The 20,000-nt window shown below is 33.8% G+C and overlaps 1 long non-coding RNA gene across 1 annotated transcript in view; it reads right to left on the reverse strand.

Annotated features, from left to right (window-relative positions):
* Window positions 1-20,000, reverse strand: part of LOC135199834 (uncharacterized) — a 232,005-nt gene that overhangs the window by 182,962 nt on the left and 29,043 nt on the right. The window contains exon 3 of the long non-coding RNA XR_010311129.1: window positions 12,010-12,100. This is a non-coding gene — a long non-coding RNA (uncharacterized LOC135199834). The remainder of the gene's footprint in view (window positions 1-12,009; window positions 12,101-20,000) is intronic.

Raw genomic sequence — 20,000 nt, forward strand, 5'->3', positions numbered from 1 at the left:
ATCCCAAGGACGATGCTTTTCACTGGCCCAGACAACCAACACTCATGATTTACTCTATTGTTGACAGGAGTTTGATCTGGGCTGCTATGCCATTCAGACTTCAAAAACAATGGAATTCTACGGATAAATTGGACAGTTGAGTAGGTAGTCATTGTATAAAATAAAGAGACAGTATAAAAATGCCACTTCTCTTATATAGTATTGTCATAGACACAAGCATGCTAAGAAAGTACATTTATTCGATACTTCAACAACATACTCTGCAAAATACTACGACCCCGGACTGTTTTCATATATTCATCTCGTGACAATATCTATCATTATAAAAATATATATGCGCACCTCAAGCGGGAAAATCTATCAAAATGCCTCCCACTCAACACTTTTACAGTGAAAAACTCTCCTCGAAATGTAATTGGCACAGCAGGAGCACATTTTCCTCTTAGAATTCAGGGTAATTTTCAAATGAAAACTGAAACCATTACGCTGTTATGGAATTTTTTTGGAAGAGCAAATGGGTGAATAGCTTAGTGACGTCCTTCGTCTTCCATCGCGGATTCGTTTACTCTCGACGGAAAACTGAAGTTGGTGTCAATGCCATGACCACGCAGAACGCGACTATAAACTTTCCACATAAATAAATTATTGAGAGTAGCATTTACATTTAGACCTTTGTTGATGAATAGGTGGGTATGCGCGACCAAACAGACATACGAACATCATCATTGAGAGAGAGAGAGAGAAGAGAGACAGACTTCGAAACATGTCGACGCGTACCTGAGTAACTACAATGAACGCAATCATGCGCATCGCATTCGACGCACACCTAAATTCTTTCCACCCTCGGAAAGTGGAGCCATTACTTTCGTAATGGACCCTCGACAAATACGACACAAAATTGCAGTTTTCTTCTCCGTCGATCTTTCTATATATAACATTTTGGAAAAGCCTCCAGTTAAATTGCTGAACACTCGAAGGAAAGAACCGGCAGAGTAAATATTGGAGCGCGTGTGGATTCGATACTAACAAACTCTCCGCCGCGCCATTCGGGGCTGGAATTGGATGGGCTGGAAATAGGAGAGAGAGAGAGAGAGAGAGAGAGAGAGAGAGAGAGAGAGAGAGAGAGAGATTTTCTCCCGGCGCCTAATTGGTTTAGAATAAACATACAAAGGTTAGTGTTCCAATCAAAATCTAAAATCTGTGTTTTCCACTCAGCGTTCTTCGTGCTCTTCTTCTTCTCTTGCGATGCTTTGTTTTACCTCACTTGATATTCTTCTGCGACCTCGAGAATATTTCATACTTGGCTCTCTGGAAATTCTTCGTAAACCTGGACTATCTTCTATAGAGCTATTTGCATGCTAATTGGCTCTGAATGTACATACACGAGCCATTTCACTAACTGACTATTTTATATTTCTCAACTTTTCACGCAAACCAAATCTCCGTAGGAGGTTAAGTGTGCCAATCAAAGTCTAAATTGCTAAATAAATAATTTTTTTTATTTTGTTGGTACCCTCTCTTATACTTTTATATTTATTTATGTGTATTTGATTATTGGTGAAATAACTGCTTCTTCTAAAACATTGAATTTTTCCAAAATTAATGAGAGAAAATTCTTGTAACCATAGCAACTGTGTCGAGTTTCTACTAGTGACTTAAGCCATACTGTTACTTTTATAAATCTAACTTCATCCATACTGTCACTTTTATAACTAACTTCGGTTATACTATACACTCACCCTTTTACAGGGGTTCGACATCATTTTAAAAATCTTTTAATCGACCCTCCATTCCCATTCTCTCTCTGGCTACCAAAACCTTTTAATGACGCTTCATTTAGTTGCTACATTATCACCCTTTAAGTCGTCGTTTATCCAATGTACTACAGTTGCGAACAGGTCTACCTGTTACACCTAAGAAACTTCTTTCGAAAAAATTATATGGTAAACAGTGTTTTACTAAGGGGGATTTGTGTGTGTGTGTGGGGGGGGGGGGGGTGGGGGGGGGGGGGGGGGGGGTGGGCGACTCTTATCCTGTTAGCAAGAGTTCCACCAATAAGCTCTAGAGTTCTTGTAGTGGGCGGAGCCATTCGGTATAGTTGGAGTAAAACGCATGCGCGTTGAAAAACAAAAATCTGTCTCTCTTTCAATAGAAGTTTTTTGTTTATTAAGATTCCATTCAACTTTCGGTTTAAGGCGTATCTTACACCGTATCTATATAATATATCAGTCATATTTATTACACAACTATCTTAAAAATCTTCAAAATTTTAAAGTTATTTAAGTAGGTTGCGAAAATCCACGAAACATCATAAAAGAATATTTTAACCATTATCACGCAAGCCAAGTATCGGTTTGCTCAGTGCGTTCCTACAATACTATAATAGGAAACTCTAAAGAGAAGCTCAGCAGCACTTGACTGATATACCCAAAAATTCAGTGAAGGCATTGAAAGTCTCGACAACTTAGCTCGCTGCTCTCTCTCTCTCTCTCTCTCTCTCTCTCTGATCTCTTATATTAGCTAAGTTAAAGTGCTATGATGCCATCTACAAATACCACTGCGATAAGCATGCAGTTCTGATATGTCATTAAGACCCTCTAATCTTGACTGTACTATATATATATATATATATATATATATATATGATATATATATATATAGATATAATAATATATATATATATATATATATGTATGTATGTATATATGCATACATCGAGCCTACAAATGTCCTTTAATATCTAATGCGCGCTACCTCGGAATAATATATTTCATAATTATGTTAACCGAAGAAGGGGAATTCTTTTAGTCGACTAAAAAATTCCCGTCCGGGTTACATGTATGGAAATATATTAATTCCGAGTTAGAGCAAATTACATATTAAAGGACATATGCAGCTCGATGTATGTATATGACTCCCGGTAATGTGATAATGACCATATATATATATATATATATATATATATATATATATATATATATATATATATATATAATATATATTATATATAGTATGTGTGTGTGTGTGTGTGTGTGTGTGTGTGTGTAAAATAAATATATAAAATATATATATATATCATATATATATATATATATATATATATATATATAATATATATATATATATATATATATATATATATATATATATATATATATTTGGGGGGACTGATGGAGTCGTGGATGTTGAGCAGTTGTACCGTAGGGCCAAGATCAGCTGGGTAGTTGGAGACTCGAAAAGCGGTACGCGAGGTAGATCTTCGTCCCTAGGATAGGGTGTATGGCTAACGAAAAGTATTACTTAAAAAGAATTTCTTGTTTATCTCTAATGCCTGCGTGTTATTAAGCATTTTATTTCCCCCAACGATATAGCATCATTTTCCCTACTACGAAGAGCAAAGCGTAAATTGCTAAAAATTCTTATTTTTTTCCTTTAGATACCACAGAAGAAACATTTACGAGGTGGCCAGGAGTGAGCATATAACCATGAATGTGTGGGGCTGGAGCTACTTACATGGTATGGGTGATATCATCAGGATCGAAGGGAGGTTCACTGGTGAAAAATACATTGAAATTCTTCAGGATTTCTTCCTCCCTTCACTTCAACAGCGGAATTATCACTTCCCAACTGGTCCTGTCATTTTCATTCACGACCGCTGCCCCATTCATACTGCCAGAATAGTCCAGGAATGGTTTCAAGGTCGAGAGGATCTGCAATTGCTTGACTGGCCAAGTAAGGGTGCAGACATAAACCCCACAGAGAATATTTGGGCTAATATGATAAATTGTTGGAGCCTAAGAGGGAGAGGAGACCAGATCAACTTACGGACCACTGCCGAACACAATGGGAGCTCTTCCACAACCGACCACAGATCGTCAGAAACCATGTAGCTTCTATGCCTAACAGATTACAAGAAGTGATCGAGAAATAAATGTAAAAATTGTATGTGTATATTTGGATTACCCCATGACTTCCTCTAAACTTCCACGCCGTATGATGACTTGGCACCGCTCCAAGAATGTAAAACAATCGTAAACAAGCCTATGCATATGGTTTAGCTGCAGTCCATGGTTATTCTAATTTGTTTATTAGAAAGGTGAATTAGATATCTAAAGAGTTCAAAATCTAAAGGGAATTTTGCTATCCTGATTTCTCTATAAAATTCTGTAAAAAAAGAATGCTAAGACAATATCATTAAACTGCATTTCTCCAAACAGCCCTTTCCACAATGGACAGGTAAATGACTGAAGGGGTTGTTTAACAACAGAGACGTCCGTCTCTCAGTTGTCCTCACACGAATGGTGATGATAACAGCGAAAAGAATTTCTGTCCGTATGACATTAAAACTTGTATCACAATTAATATATTAAAAATTATAAGCCAAGTAGATGATGCGTTTATCCATAACATGTAATAACAACTGTAATGAACGGCGTGTAGGGAATAACCTCTACAGTATATCCAAGAGGGAATACAGACCCAACCATGAATACATGAAACCTTTGAATATAAACAATTGTTATCGTTGGCAAACGAATTAACTTTACCATATGGGATTGGTTAAATGTTTGCACCAAGTCTGGGAGACCTTCTTCACTTCACGATGTGGAATATTCTCTGTCCCTGGTTGTTTCATTTCGATTCATCAGCAACGTCTAGTCTCTCTCTCTCTCTCTCTCTCTCTCTCTCTCTCTCTCTCTCTCTCTCTCTCTCTCCTTTTCATTCTCTATACTTGCAAGAAAGAATGAGTTTAACCCATCTTTCTTCTTTTAAATGTCTTGTTGTTGCATTAAAAAATCTACAGTACTATAATACCATTAGGATAAATACTATAAAAACACGCAGGCCATTAAAGATAAACAAGAAAATCTTTTAAGTAGAGCTTTTCGTTAGCCATACATTCTATCCACGAGAAAATCTACCTCTCGTCCACTCATCGGAGTCTCAACTAGCCCACCTTACCCCCACCAATTTCAGTTGTGGCAAAGCCACGCTGAGGACATCGGTACGGCAAAAGTACGAAGCTTGTCAGTCTGAATTACATTTTAGAATTCCAAAACCTGTAAGACTGCTCAACAACAACTCCATCCACCACTCCAACAGCCCCCAAATACACACACACACACACACACACACACATATATAATATATATATATATATATATATATATATATATATATATATATATATATATATATATATATATATATAGTGTGTGTGTGTGTGTAGTCAAGATTAGAGGGTCTTAATGACATTTCAGAACTGCATACTTAGCGCAGTGGTATTTGTAGATGACATCATGTCACTTTAAATTAGCTAATATGAGAGAGAGAGAGAGAGAGAGAGAGAGAGAGAGAGAGAGAGAGAGAGGTTAGGGTGTCGGTGACTTTCAACACCTTCACTGAATTTTTGGGTATATTCAATCAAATGCCGCTTCCTATATTATAGTATTTGTAGGAAATACACTGTAACCGATACTGTAAACTGTAAAACCACTTTTATGTGACTCGGTAAACATATCCTGATATGATTTTCATGATTATTGCCAAAACCAAAATAACTAAAATTGATAAATTTTAAGTATTGAGTAACAAAAGTTCAATGGAATCTTCGTGGACAAACATCTGTTAAAAGTGAGACAGTAATCTTTTTTACAGTGACATAACCTGTTCAGACTAGTGTGTGTGTGTGTGTGTGTTTTACTCCAACCATACCTAACGACTCCTCCCATAAAACAATCTAAAGCTGATTGGTGGAACTCTTGCTAACTAAGAAGAGCCCTCCCCCCTTCCCCCTTAGTAAACACTTACCATATAATTTATCGACGTGTCTCGCCAAGGTGTAACAGGAATTGTTCGCAACTGTACATCACAGACATCTTCACTGAAGAACTCATTACCGTCATTAGTTTTCTGTAACAGAAAACTATTGAGATCGCTTTGTCTCTCCGTCCGCACTCACTTTTTCTGTCCGCCCTCAGATCTTAAAAACTACTGAGACTAGAAGGTTGCATATTGGCATGACGATCACCCATCCCCCAATCATCAAACATATCAAAATGCAGCCCACTAGCCTCAGTATTTTTTATTTTAAGATTAAAATGATTCGTCATCGTGCGTCTGGCACTGCTATAGGTGCCAACAACACAGGCCACCCTCGGGCTGTGGCTGGAAATTTCATTGACCGCGGCTGAGAGTTTCATGGGCCACGGCAAAAGTTTCATACAGCATTATACGCTGTACAGAAAACACGATAGCTTGTTTTCTTTCGTTCACACTCATCAAGAAACATTCGATGCCTTAACAGGAGTTCTCGACAATCACCTCATTTTAACTTTAAGTCGTCATCTACTCCTCAACTCCACACTGGATCCACCTGGATACCTTTGATTCGCCTGCTATATATTAGATTGACCTCATCTTCCACTCTGCCAACATTATATTCCAAATCTAAATAATGTTGTATGAGTTTCAGACTCGAATTTCCGACCTTTTACAGATGCTTCCCTTTATAAATATATTCAAATATTTTAAGGAAACTTACTCAAACAGTATCAGTTTACTGTCATGCTGGAAGACCCGACGGATCTATATTAGAAAGACGAAAATGCCTTGTGTAAATGATTGATAATTCTTTCAAACTGGTGCCAGACAACTATGGTATCGAGATGAGTAATGGAACTACGGACGGCAGGATGCTTATCTAAATGTGGCAAAAACAGAAGTGACGAAGACCTTGACAAGAAAATACAGTAAACCTGAAATACGATGTGCTAGGACTCTGAGAAAGGACGCGCTTGTTTGACTAAGAGAACATAAAGCACGGTGATTGATTGTAGCATCCCAATGGCGCACGGAAGGAGACTGATTATAATCGTAAATCAAGTACAGAGTGGAAAAGGAAACATGACTGCTGAGGTACACTTTGGAGTAGGTTGCCTTTGACAATAAAGTGTGATTGATAACAAGAGGTGAGACAGGGGAAGAGCAACCTGAAATGTATATGTCGGAGTGGGGATGTACGTGCATGTGCCTAAATTTTGCCTAATTTAACAAATTCCGACATAAATCTCTAATTTTTCCCTTTCTAGGATATACATTTAATAGATTCTAAACAAAATATAATCTGTATTGTAGAAACATGAACATACCTCAGTTTATACTTGTAAATAAGCTTTATAACCACATTTAGAAACTTCATTTATAACTTACGGGTTTGATTATTATTTAGTGGTTGTAGTTCAAGAGAGAACGTAGGTATGAAAGGCGATTTTGTCTGGAGAAAGAATGACAGAAGTTACGACATTCTGTATCCATAAAAAAAACCATGTTAAGCCAATTTACATCCATTCACGACTACTGCCACATCTTTGCTAACTTATCGAGAATGCAAATGTGGAGTACTTCGTTATTCATAAACCCACCTCTGCAATTGCAATAACTGCAATAACTGGGTTGAGAATCTAGTCCAAATTAACGGGCTGATGCCGTCTATCGAACTACAGCCTGGTTTCGATACTTCGAGCGATCTATTAGATGACGGAGCATAGCCAGATACAGACGGCGGGGATTGTCTAACAATAGGTTTTAAAAATAGACGACGAAATTCAATATCCAGCATTCCCAGAAGAGTTAGGAGATTTCGGGTTCAAATTGATTACTACTCGGTCTCAGGGATATAAAAATACGTGAAGCGAATGAAAATATAAAGTTTCATTCCAATTAAATCTGCTCACCAGTTGTTATATATAGATATAATATATATATATATATATATATATATATATATATATATATATATATATATATATATATATATATATATATATATATTTATATATATATTTATATATTTATTTATTTATATTTATATTTATATTTATATTTATATTTATATTTATATTTATATTTATATATTATATTTATCTATTTATTTATATTTATATTATATTTATATTTATTTATATTTATATATATTTATATATATATATATATATATTTATATTATATATATATATATATATATATATATATATATATATATATATATATATATATATGTTTATTCTACTACCCAGTATGTCCCAGATTTCTGCGGAGTGTCATTAACACGCTTGCGTCTGATGTCTCATGATCTGAAAGTGGAGACAGGTAGATGGAGCAGAATCCCGACCTATACAAGAACTTGCCACTGTGATAATAGTAGCGAACAATCAGAAAGTCATGTACTTATTTCTTGTCCCTTATCTGGCGGTTACCGTACATGATTTATTAGGTTGAACTTTGCAAGTGTGGCTAATTTGCCGGATGTGGAGCCTGATTTAGTTTGCTGATTTTATGTAGGTATTATTAATGATGTACTGGGATTATATCAGTGAAGTGTTCACTATCAATTTATTTTATGGTTTAATGTTTTGTTTTGGGCAAAATACATATATGGTGTGTACATATGCATATGTTTAATCTCAATGATTTTTGTAACAAAAATAATGTACTCTTGTATTAATTTATGTTGGTAAATAACGTATGCATGTTTTGTCAATAAACTAACCAACCAACTATATATTATATATATATATATATATATATATATATATATCTATATATATATATATAGATATATATATATATATATATATATATATATATATATATATATATATATATATATATATATATATATATAAGCGAATCTCACGGGAAAATGATAGTCAGAAATCCAAGCGCTTTCGTCTTTACTCAGACATTGTGAAGGAGTTAATGAAGTACAATTGGAGAGAGGTCTCAGGTACAAAACAAGATCAAGAATACAAAATGGTTAATTGTCAAAAGGGTAAAAAATAAGAGAGATAATCCAGGATTATCGGATATCACACGGTCACAAACCTAACCAAAATTACAAAGTACCTTTACAGTCCAAAACATGTAAAAACTGAATATATTAATTTTGTTGCTTATAGTTTATCTACAACATTTTTCATAATGAAAGCATCAAGTTTAAATAAACCAAGACTTAAATTTAGAACATTTCTAATATTTGACTTGATGAAACAAGATTCAATGATATTCCTTTTAACTGTGTCAGTACATGGGATTAAGGCTCTTGCTTGACTCCAGTTAATAGGATGGTCTAAATCTCTCATATGTACGAATAATGCATTCGATATTTGCCCAGTTCTCACAGAATATTGATGTTGTTTGAGACGTTCTGAAAGAGATTTACCGGTCTGACCGTAATAGACTTTATCACACTTTTTGCAAGGAATTTCATATATGCAGCCTGGAAGATCTTTAGATTTTTTTATTATTATACTCTTGACATTAATATTATTGAAAACAACATTTATGTTAAAAAGCTTTAAAATTCTAGGAATATCTAAAAACCTTTCATTTTTTAGACATTTTTTAGACACCTGTCCTTTGAGTTACCATCCGCTATTCTACAAAAGGTACGTTGACGATACCTTCGCGCTTTTTAAATCCAAGTACGAAGCTGAAAGGTTTCTTCATTTCATTAATACGGCACATCCAAATATAAAATTTACTATGGAGTGCGAAAGTGATAATAAAACTACCATTCTTAGATGTTTTAGTCTTACGACAATATGATCATTTTAATACTTCAGTTTACAGGAAGGGAACTTTTACAGGATTGGAGGTTAAAATATAGTCACTGTTTTTATGGTTTTAAATTAAATTCTTTATCCACATTACTTCATCGTGCCTTCTCATTGACATCTATTTGGGAATTTTTTCACGAAGAAATCAACTTTTTACGTCGATATTTTACCAACAATTATTTTCCCACTACACTTTTTCACAAGTATGTTTGTAAACTTCTTAATAACGTTTTTATCCCAAAAGTCTCCTTACCTACTGTGCCTAAGCTTCCATTTTATGCAAATGTACCTTTAATCCATGACAAAAATTTCTATGATGCACTAAGAAAACTCATATTTGATTATATGCCAGCTATTAGATTTAGTATCATCCCAACAAACCCACTCACTCAGTTTAGGTAGTTTGTTTAAATTCAAGGATAAGTTGGACCCTTTGATGACCTCATGTGTTGTATACAAGTTTAATTGCCCTAGATGTAATCTGGGGACCTACGTGGGATCCAACACAGAGGTTACTGAGGGTCAGAATTGATTTGCCATAAGGGCGTTAGCTATAGAACTGGTAACAAACTTGCTGATCCTGAATTTTCTAATATCAGACAACACGCCAATAAATGCAAGCTGAATATATAATACAAAATTTTTGAAAATATTGGGACGGGCACCGAATGGCAAACTACTGACAATTCTGGAGTCCTTGTTTATTAAACAGCTTGTTGCTCAATTGAACACGCAGTCTTCCTCGACAACTCTTTACCTAACATGAGCTGTTGCCGGTCATTTCTGGTTTGTTTCTTCTGACTTCTGTCCTCCCTTTCCCTCTTGATGGTTGGTTCTGCTACAACTAGTTTTAATTTTTTCTAATCTTGTCTTTTATAATGTATTATGTCTTTTATTTGTAATTTAGCGCTTTTAATATTAATTTTATTGTTTTATGTCTTTACAGCTTGAAAATGAAACCTTTGTGTTTTGAAACGTAATAAATGTATTTTAAGGATCACCTGAGATGTACTTCCCCCTACAAGTCTTCTATACACACACACACACACACACACACACACACATATTATATATATACTAATATTATATATATATATATATATATATATATATATATATATACATATATATATACAGATAATATATATACATATATATAATATATATCTATATATACATATATATATATAGATATATATATATATAGATATATATATATATAGTATCTATATATATAGATATATATATATATAGATATATATAGATAATATATATATAGATATATATATATCAGATAATATCTATAGATATTATATATAGATATATATATATAGATATACATATATTATCATATATATCTATATATATAGATCTATATATATATACTATATATAATATCTAGATATATCTAAATATATATATATCTATATATATATATTATATATATATATATATATATATATCTAATATATATTATATATGATCTATATAATATATTCTATATATATATCTATATATATATATATTAATAATATAATATATATATCTATATATATATATATATATATCTATAAATAGATCATCTATTATATCTAATCACATCCTCCACTAAATACAAAGTCCCTCCCATTATATCTAAATGTACTCCCAACTAAACCAAAACACTCACCATTCACAAAACCTTAACAGAACCCCTTAAACCTAAATGCACCCTCACTATACCTAAACTCACCACCACTAAACCTAAACATATGTGTCCCCCTAAACCTAAATACACCTCCCACTAAACCTAAACACACCCCTCACTAAGTCTAAACACAAACCTTGATACAGAATTACTGATCACAGGACAGAAAAGCATTTTCAATGATATATTTCTATGGTCTCGAGTACGTGAAATGAGGTATGATAAGCCCGTAGATTTTATTTACCACATTAGTTACAAAGCAAAGGTGGAAGGTTGAGTTAACTATAAAATTTAGGCCAAAGGCCAAGCACTGGGACCTATGAGGTCATTCAGCGCAAGAATGGAAATTGACAGTAAAAGGTTTGAAAGGCTTAACAGGAGGAAAACCTCGCAGTTGCACTATGAATCAAGTGTTAGGAGACGGTGGAAGGGAAGATGAAGAAAGGGTATATGAAAGGAGGTACAGTAAAAGGGACGAAAGTGGTTGCAGCTAGGGGTGTTTAGGCACGCTGCAAAGAACCTTAAGTAATGCCTACAGTGCACAGCATGAGGTCCACTGATGGAACTGACCCCCTACGGAACAAAGGTGGAAGGGGAAGGGGGCGGAGCCGGAAAAACCTTCCTGGCGTCAAATTTCGTACAGATAGTTCAATCGGTTCGCATTTCTATTGAGCACAATCTTACATAGTTACATTCACTTACCTCTCATAGTATGATGGCCTTCCTCATCATCCAGAATAATTTTCACAAAGTGTCAGTAGTCGATAATCAAAGTTTTGGGCCCAACGGAGAGCTGAAGGTAGGAAATAAAAATATTAGATAACATTATTAAAATATATGCGGGAATGTATCAAAATAATTATAAATTGTAGGAAATAGAGGCACCACTTCCGATGTCATAAAATTTAGGCATGAATTACAAATTAAGGTTGTGGTTTATAAGGAAATATTTAGTTACGATCTCAAATTTCTCACATACTAATGTTACAAAGGTAAATCATTTTACAAAGAAGACAGATTCCATGGGTCACTTTAACTACTATTTAGAATTTTTATTTTGTCCAGGATTTGTAAAAACCATTAATTATGCATGCCTCAAACGATTATCATATTTTCGAAAATAATTACAAAAAGTTGTTTGTCAGTCTAGCTGGATGTATCTGATGACGTTTCACAAGGGGCGGGGCTAGATTTCAGATCTCCCACGAAAGCTTAATTTTTTTTATAATTTTTGCGTGCGTAGATAATATTTTCTGTGCGCGATTATGGGTTTGAAAGTAATTGTAATTGTAACGGTCATATACCAATTGAAAGGGCATTCTTTGTACTTTGACATGATATATGGCAAAACGTAATAAAAGATGAAAAATTATGTTAAGAAAAATGTGGTAAATATTTACATAAAATTTAAAATTTTGGTCCGTCTTTGACCTAGAATTCCTCGAATATTTCTGAGAACACTTATCAATTTTATTTAAGCATTTTATAGTAAATTTTATCAGCTTTCTAATCCATTTTTCAGTTTCTTTCTATCATCTTCCTTTAGTCAGATACGCTACGAAACGTGAATGTATGTAGGTTGACGGATGAAGTAATTGCACATTTTTGTGTGCGTACATAATTTTTTCTGTGCGCGCTTGTGGGTTTGAAAGTAATCGTAATTGTAATGTGCTATATATCATTTGAAAGAGCATTCTTTGTACTTTAACGTAGTATAAGCAACATGCAACAAAAGGAAAATTTGTATAAAAAAAACGCCATCGCAAAAATAGTTTAAATTAAAATGTTATCGTAAATATAGTAGTTTCATAAAGATATGGTCCTTTTCTAATGACGTTTCACAAGGGGCGGGGATAGGTTTTAGTACCGCCTCGTGAGCGGACCCTGTATGTTTTGACTCTGCTATAAACAAAAAATTATATTTTATCAAAAATCATTTTTTCTATACTGTTTAACATGCACATATTTTACATTTCACATTTTCATTCTAATAAATAGATCATAAATATCCACTCCCTAAAAATTCCTGTATTTGTAACATCAATGCAAAATACCTTTTTCAGACCTTTCCTAACCCCCCAAAAGAACAACAAGAACAAAGACAACAACAAAAGATTGACGCCTTACTCACCGGGTAAGCGAAAAGCGAAATTTCCCTCTTCAGAAAGCTCGTTAATTATATAGCTGAGAACAAACTTTATGTGACAGACACAATAAACATAATTCAGCCATTAAATCTGGGTATTTGACAGCAAGGAAGCACTAAAACACTTTTTCACATGTGAAATAATCAAGAGGAAAATCGAGAAACAGAAAATACACGCTCGGAGAGAGTGACACAGAGAGAGATAGATGCATGTCTTATGCCATTTCGTAACCTATTATTGATGATGGAAACGAAGAACAGTTTGCGAGAGAATGATTTCCCAAAAGAACGATTTGGATCAAATATTTGTTATCAAAATTTCACTGTCTTTCTGCTGGGGCCAGTGAAATATACCATCATATTGACTGCATTCTTACCTGGAGTTTCATACAGAGAGAGAGAGAGAGAGAGACGAGCGAGAGAAGCGAGAGAGAGAGCGAGCAGAGGAGCCAGCCAGCAATAATATATTATTATATATAACATATAGATATATAAGATAAGCCTTTATATTTATATATAAAATATATATATATATATATATATATATATATATATATTTACCGTGTGTTGTATGTATTGATATATATATAATATATATATATATATATATATAACATCATATATATATATATATAGATATTTATAATATATAGATATATATATGTGTGTGTGTATGTGTGTATGTATGTATAGTATGTAAGCATGATATGTATGTATGGTATGTATGTAGGGATATATATAACAAACATATATATATATATAAATATAATATATATATAATATATATACTATATATATATATATATATATTATATGATATATATATAGAAAATATATTATATATATATATATATAAATATATATAATATATATATATATAAAAATATTATATATAGAATTTATAATATATAGAAAATATATATATATATATATATATATATATATAGGTGTGTGGTGTGTGTGTGTGTGTGTTGTGTGTGTGTGTGTGTGTGTTGTGTGTGTGTGTGTATGTACAGATGCATGTGTGCTTGTGTTTGTTCCCCATACACTTTTGGATGTATCAAGCAATTTCAACCAAATTTGTATACATATACCTTAACATCGAGGAAAGAATCCCGTGGGGTTAATTATGACATCAATGGCACCAAAGGGGGCATGTGTGGAGCAGGGATGGGATTAGGGTTAAAGTAAAAATAACTGGAAATGACTGATATTAGTGTCTTATCAATAGTTTTTAAAGTCGCTGAGATTAATAATGACACTCCCAATGCCCTAAGTCCAAGTTCAGCCCCATTTGGGAGGGGGCCAGTGAAAACGGATGGGAAGGGATGACGTAAAAATAACCGAAAACAGCAGATATTAATTTCTAACCCATAGTTTTTGAGGTCACTGAAATGAATAGTGATTCTACCAATGCAATTCAAGTCCAAGTTCTCCTTCAATATGAAGGGGGTGTGAAAAGGCTGGGAATGGGGTGACAATTGAAAATAACTAAAAACAACAAATATTAGTGCCTAATCCATAGTTTTCAAGGTCACTGAGGTGAATAGTGACACTCCCGATGACCTTTTAGTCCAAGTTCCACCCCAACAGAGGACCGGGTGAAAAGGGGTGGGAAGATGGTGACAAGTAAAAGTAACTGAAAATGACAGATATATTGTCTAATTCATAGATTTTGAGTCCGTTGAGATGAGTAGTGACACTCCTGATGCCCTTTAATGCTTGTTCATCCTCAATAAGAGGGGGGGGGGTGAGAAATGGTGGGAAGGTGGTATTATGTAAAATAATTGAAAATGACAGATATCAGTGTCTAATCCAAAGTTTTTGAGGTCGCTGAGATGAGCAGACACACTTCCGATGCCCTTTAAGTGCAAGGGGGTGAAATTTAAAATCTAAGTTCAGTCACAAAACAAAGGAGGGGAGTGAAGGGATGGGAAGTGGAAGGCATGTAAAAATAACCAATTAAATAACAGTTATTGTGTAGTTTATAGTTTTCAATGTTGTTGAGATGAATAGTGACAATACCGATGCTCTTTAAGTCCAAGTTTAGCCCTGATAGAGGGGGGTGAGAAGGGTTGGGAAGGTTGTGACATTTAAAAATAACTGAAAAATACCAATATTAGTGTGTAATCCATAGCTTTTAAGCTTGTTGAGGTGACTAGTAACACTACCAATGCCATTTAAGCCCATGTTCAGCCCTATAGGAAGGTGGGGGTGGGGGACGGTTAAGAAAGGGTAAAAAATAAAATGTTAAAAATTATGTATATTAGTGTCTAATTCATAGCTTTTTTTATCAATGGGATGAACAGAGACATTTCCGGTGCCTTGAAGTCCAAGTTCAGCCCTTACCTTACCTTACAGACCTTACAATTCGTTCGGGTTGCCCCAGGTCCCCTCAGTGTGAGGCGCCTCGTAATGTCTACACCAGAGAGTTGCTAGTACATCTTCCGGTATATTTTGCATCTTCCAATCTTGGATGGTCTGGGATGCAGTTTAGATATTTTGTCGAGCTTATTCTTAAACACATCTACGCTCACTCCTGATATATTCCTCAGATGAGCTGGCAACGCATTGAATAGACGCTGCATTATCGATGCTGGTGCGTAGTGGATTAATGTCCTGTGTGCTTTCCTTATTTTTCCTGGTATAGTTTTGGGCACTATTAATCTACCTCTGCTTGCTCTTTCTGATATTTTTAGTTCCATGATATTTTCTGTTATTCCTTCTATCTGTTTCCATGCCTGAATTATCATGTAGCGTTCTTCTTCTTCCTCTCTAGACTATATAATTTTAAGGATTGTAGTCTTTCCCAGTAGTCTAGGTCCTTAACTTCTTCTATTCTAGCTGTAAAGGACCTTTGTACACTCTCTATTTGTGCTATATCCTTTTGATAGTGTGGGTACCATATCATATTGCAATATTCAAGTGGACTACGAACATATGTTTTATAAAGCATAATCATGTGTTCAGCTTTTCTTGTTTTGAAGTGCCGTAACAACATTCCCATTTTTGCTTTACATTTTGCCAACAGAATTGCTATTTGATCATTGCATAACATGTTCCTATTCATCATCACACCAAGGTCTTTAACTGCTTCCTTATTTGTGATTGTCTCATTATTAGGTCCCCTATATGCATATAGCTTTCCTTCTCTGTCTCCATAATTTATTGATTCAAATTTATCAGAGTTAAATACCATCCTATTTACCTCTGCCCAATCATATACTTTGTTAAGGTCTCTTTGTAGAGCGTTCCTATCTTCATCACAAGTAATTTCTCTACTTATTCTTGTGTCATCAGCGAAACTACTCACTACCGAATCCTTAACATTACTGTCTATGTCTTCAATCATAATAACAAACAATATTGCAGCTAGCACCGTACCTTGTGGCACACCGGATATTACCTTGGTTTCATCCGATTTCTCATCGTTTGCAATAACTATCTGTTTTCTGTTGTGTAAAAATTCTTTTAACCATCTTCCTACTTTATCTACGATATTGTGTTTTCTAATTTTCTTTGCTAATATATTATGGTCTACTTTGTCAAAAGCTTTTGCAAAGTCTAGATAAACCACATCTGTTTCATTTCCGCTTTTCATATTTTTGAATATGTTCTCACGGTGGACTAACAGTTGGGTTTGTGTACTTTTTCCGGGTACGAAACCGTGTTGTCCTATATTAAACAAATTATTATTTTTTTATTAAATGTTTCATAATATTTTTCTTCATTACCCTTTCATACACTTTCATAATATGTGATGTTAGACTCACAGGCCATATAATTACTTGCCTCTAGTCTGATCCACTTTTGAAAGTAGGGGTGATATATGCTAATTTGTTCTCATCATAAATCTTGCCTGTATCTACACTTTGTCTTAATAATATTGCAAGTGGCTTTGCGATAGAATGAACTACTTTCTTTAACAAAATAGCAGGGACTCCATCCGGCCCTGCAGCAGCTCCATTTTTAATTTCATTAATTGCCTGCACAATATCAGCTTCATTAATTTCTATGTCAGCTAAATATTCACTATTTTCTTCCCTTACTTCTATATCATTATCTTCATTATCTATTCTAGGGGTGAATTCTCTCTTATATCGTTCTGCCAGTATGTTGCAAATTTCCTTTTTTTCATTCGTTAATCTCCCTTCAATTCTCAGAGGGCCTATTTCTATTCTTCTTTTATTCATCTTCTTCGCATTTGAGTATAATAGTTTTTGGGGTTTTGCTTGATATTTAATAGGGTTTTTTTCTTCCAAGTCCCGTTTTTCATTTTCTTTTGATTGTATAATCTTTTGTTCTGCATTTTCTATCTTACTTTTTAGTTCTATAACTTTCCATGCATTTTTTTCTTTTGCAAGACCTTTTTTCCACTTTCTGATTTTCTGGAACAAGATCCTTCTGTCTCTTGGTATGCATGAATGATGTTTACTTTTCTTCTTCGGTATATATTTTTCCACTATTTTCTCCAATATTTTATATATCATCTCCGTATTTACCCTTATGTCATCACTTACGAAAATGTTATCCCAATCTTTGTTTAATTCTTCATTAATTTCTGACCATTTTATTTTTTTATTTTTACTGTAGAAGTTGTATTTTCCATATCCTTCCCACTTTTTCATTTCTTGCTTATCTCTATTTTCACTTGCTTTGGAATGAACTGTTAATTCTATGACATTATGGTCTGAAATACTCGCATTATAAACTATTATTTCTTTAACATAATTCATCTCGTTCACAAATACTAGGTCTAAAGTATTTTCCTTTCTTGTTGGCAGGTGATTTATTTGTTGAATGTTGTATTCTAGTAGCATATCTAATAGCTTTTCAAATTGCCTCTTATCTTCTGCACTACTATTACTCTCTTTTTTATATGTATAAGTACAACCACAATCTCCTATTCGTTCTCCATTCTACGAAAGAAGTTGAAGTCACCCAGATAGGAGAATAGTCCAGTCCTTGTGATTTCTACATATATCATCCAATTTCAATTATTAAGTCAAACTCTTTAGTATTAGGACGTCTATATATTACTATGTTCATCAATTTTTCAGATTCAAAATTCTACCGCTATTAGTTCACATTCTGAGTTACTATATTTCTCATATATTTTTCCTTGTTTTTTGTCTTTCCCATATATTGTGGTTCCCCCTTGATTCCTATTTTTTCTATCTGATCTATAAGTTTGGAACCCTTTTATTTGATCATCATTCCCAGTCTCTTGGGAATACCAGGTTTCACTTATATTCATTATATCTATTTTCTTTTCATTTTGTTTTGGGTTAGTTTCTTCTAAGTACTCTATTTTTCTTTTTGAGTTACTCGTAACTAAACCCTGCGCATTCATCACTATGATGGTTTGCGTGTTTTCTCCTTCATTTAATAATGGTAGTAATAAGGATTTTCCCCATGTCTCTTTTCCTGTTCTGGTATGTTGTTCTTTTTTTCATTTCCAGAAATTCTGACATTAAAAAATCCAACTTTTCCATAATATTTGATCTTCCTTCATCATAATTATTCATTTTGTGTCGGAATCTGCATTTTCTCCGTTCTGCAATATCCTCTTGCATAATAAATACAGTTATTATCTCTTGAGTAGAATTTCGGAGCTGATGCTTTGAAATTTTTTGCTGACACCTCTGCATATCTCATTGGTGGTTTGCTTTTCTCTTTTACCTGATATTCTTGATTTCTCTCTTTATTGTTTCTTTCTTATTTTGGATTTTATTACTTGGTTGGTTATTTATTTGATTATGATTCATGGCTACAGGGTGCATATATTTGCATTTTTTGTCGAACTTACATCCTTTTCCTTCTTTTAGGTTTTTACATATTTTTGGATGCAGATCTCTGCAATCATCCCATATCCATCTAAGTATGCACATTTACCATATATTTCATAGTTTTTTGACATATCTTAGGATGTTTGTAGTAACATCTTTCTCCAAATCTGCAATTCCCTCTTTTCAAAAGGTTGCAGATTTTGTCTTTCTTGTCTATTTTTTCCTCTTTCCCGTCATTGTGTAGATCTGGGTAGAGCCTCTTCGGGATTGCTTTTCTGTTGTCATATCGTAATTTATTTCTTCGTAGGTATGCTGCTTTATTGCCTCATATGTAGTATCAATGAGTATCTCTGCATCCATACTTTTATCTTGTTCTTTGTTTCCTTATTTTTTTCTGTCATTTCATTTTTGTTTACTTCTCTTCCGTTTTCCTCTTCTTCTTTTTCTTCTTCTTCTTCCTCTTCCTATTCTTCTTCATCCTCAACTATTTGTACATTCAATCTTGATTTAATAACATTGTCTATCCATGATAGACATGTTGAACAAAAAATTCTTGTATCTTTTCTCAAATCTTGTATTACCTCAGCACACTGTGGATGGGTCGGAATGTTGCATGCAGCACATTTTCTGATTAGGTTTTGTGGATTGACTATGCTATACCAAACCTTACACAGTTTGCATGCTTTTGGCATTAATTTTTCTAATGCATCAATTAGGATATTCACAAGATTCACCTTATTCATTTTCTTTGTCGGAAT

This window comes from Macrobrachium nipponense, chromosome 26, assembly GCF_015104395.2.
Source record: "Macrobrachium nipponense isolate FS-2020 chromosome 26, ASM1510439v2, whole genome shotgun sequence".
Lineage (NCBI taxonomy): Eukaryota > Metazoa > Arthropoda > Malacostraca > Decapoda > Palaemonidae > Macrobrachium > Macrobrachium nipponense.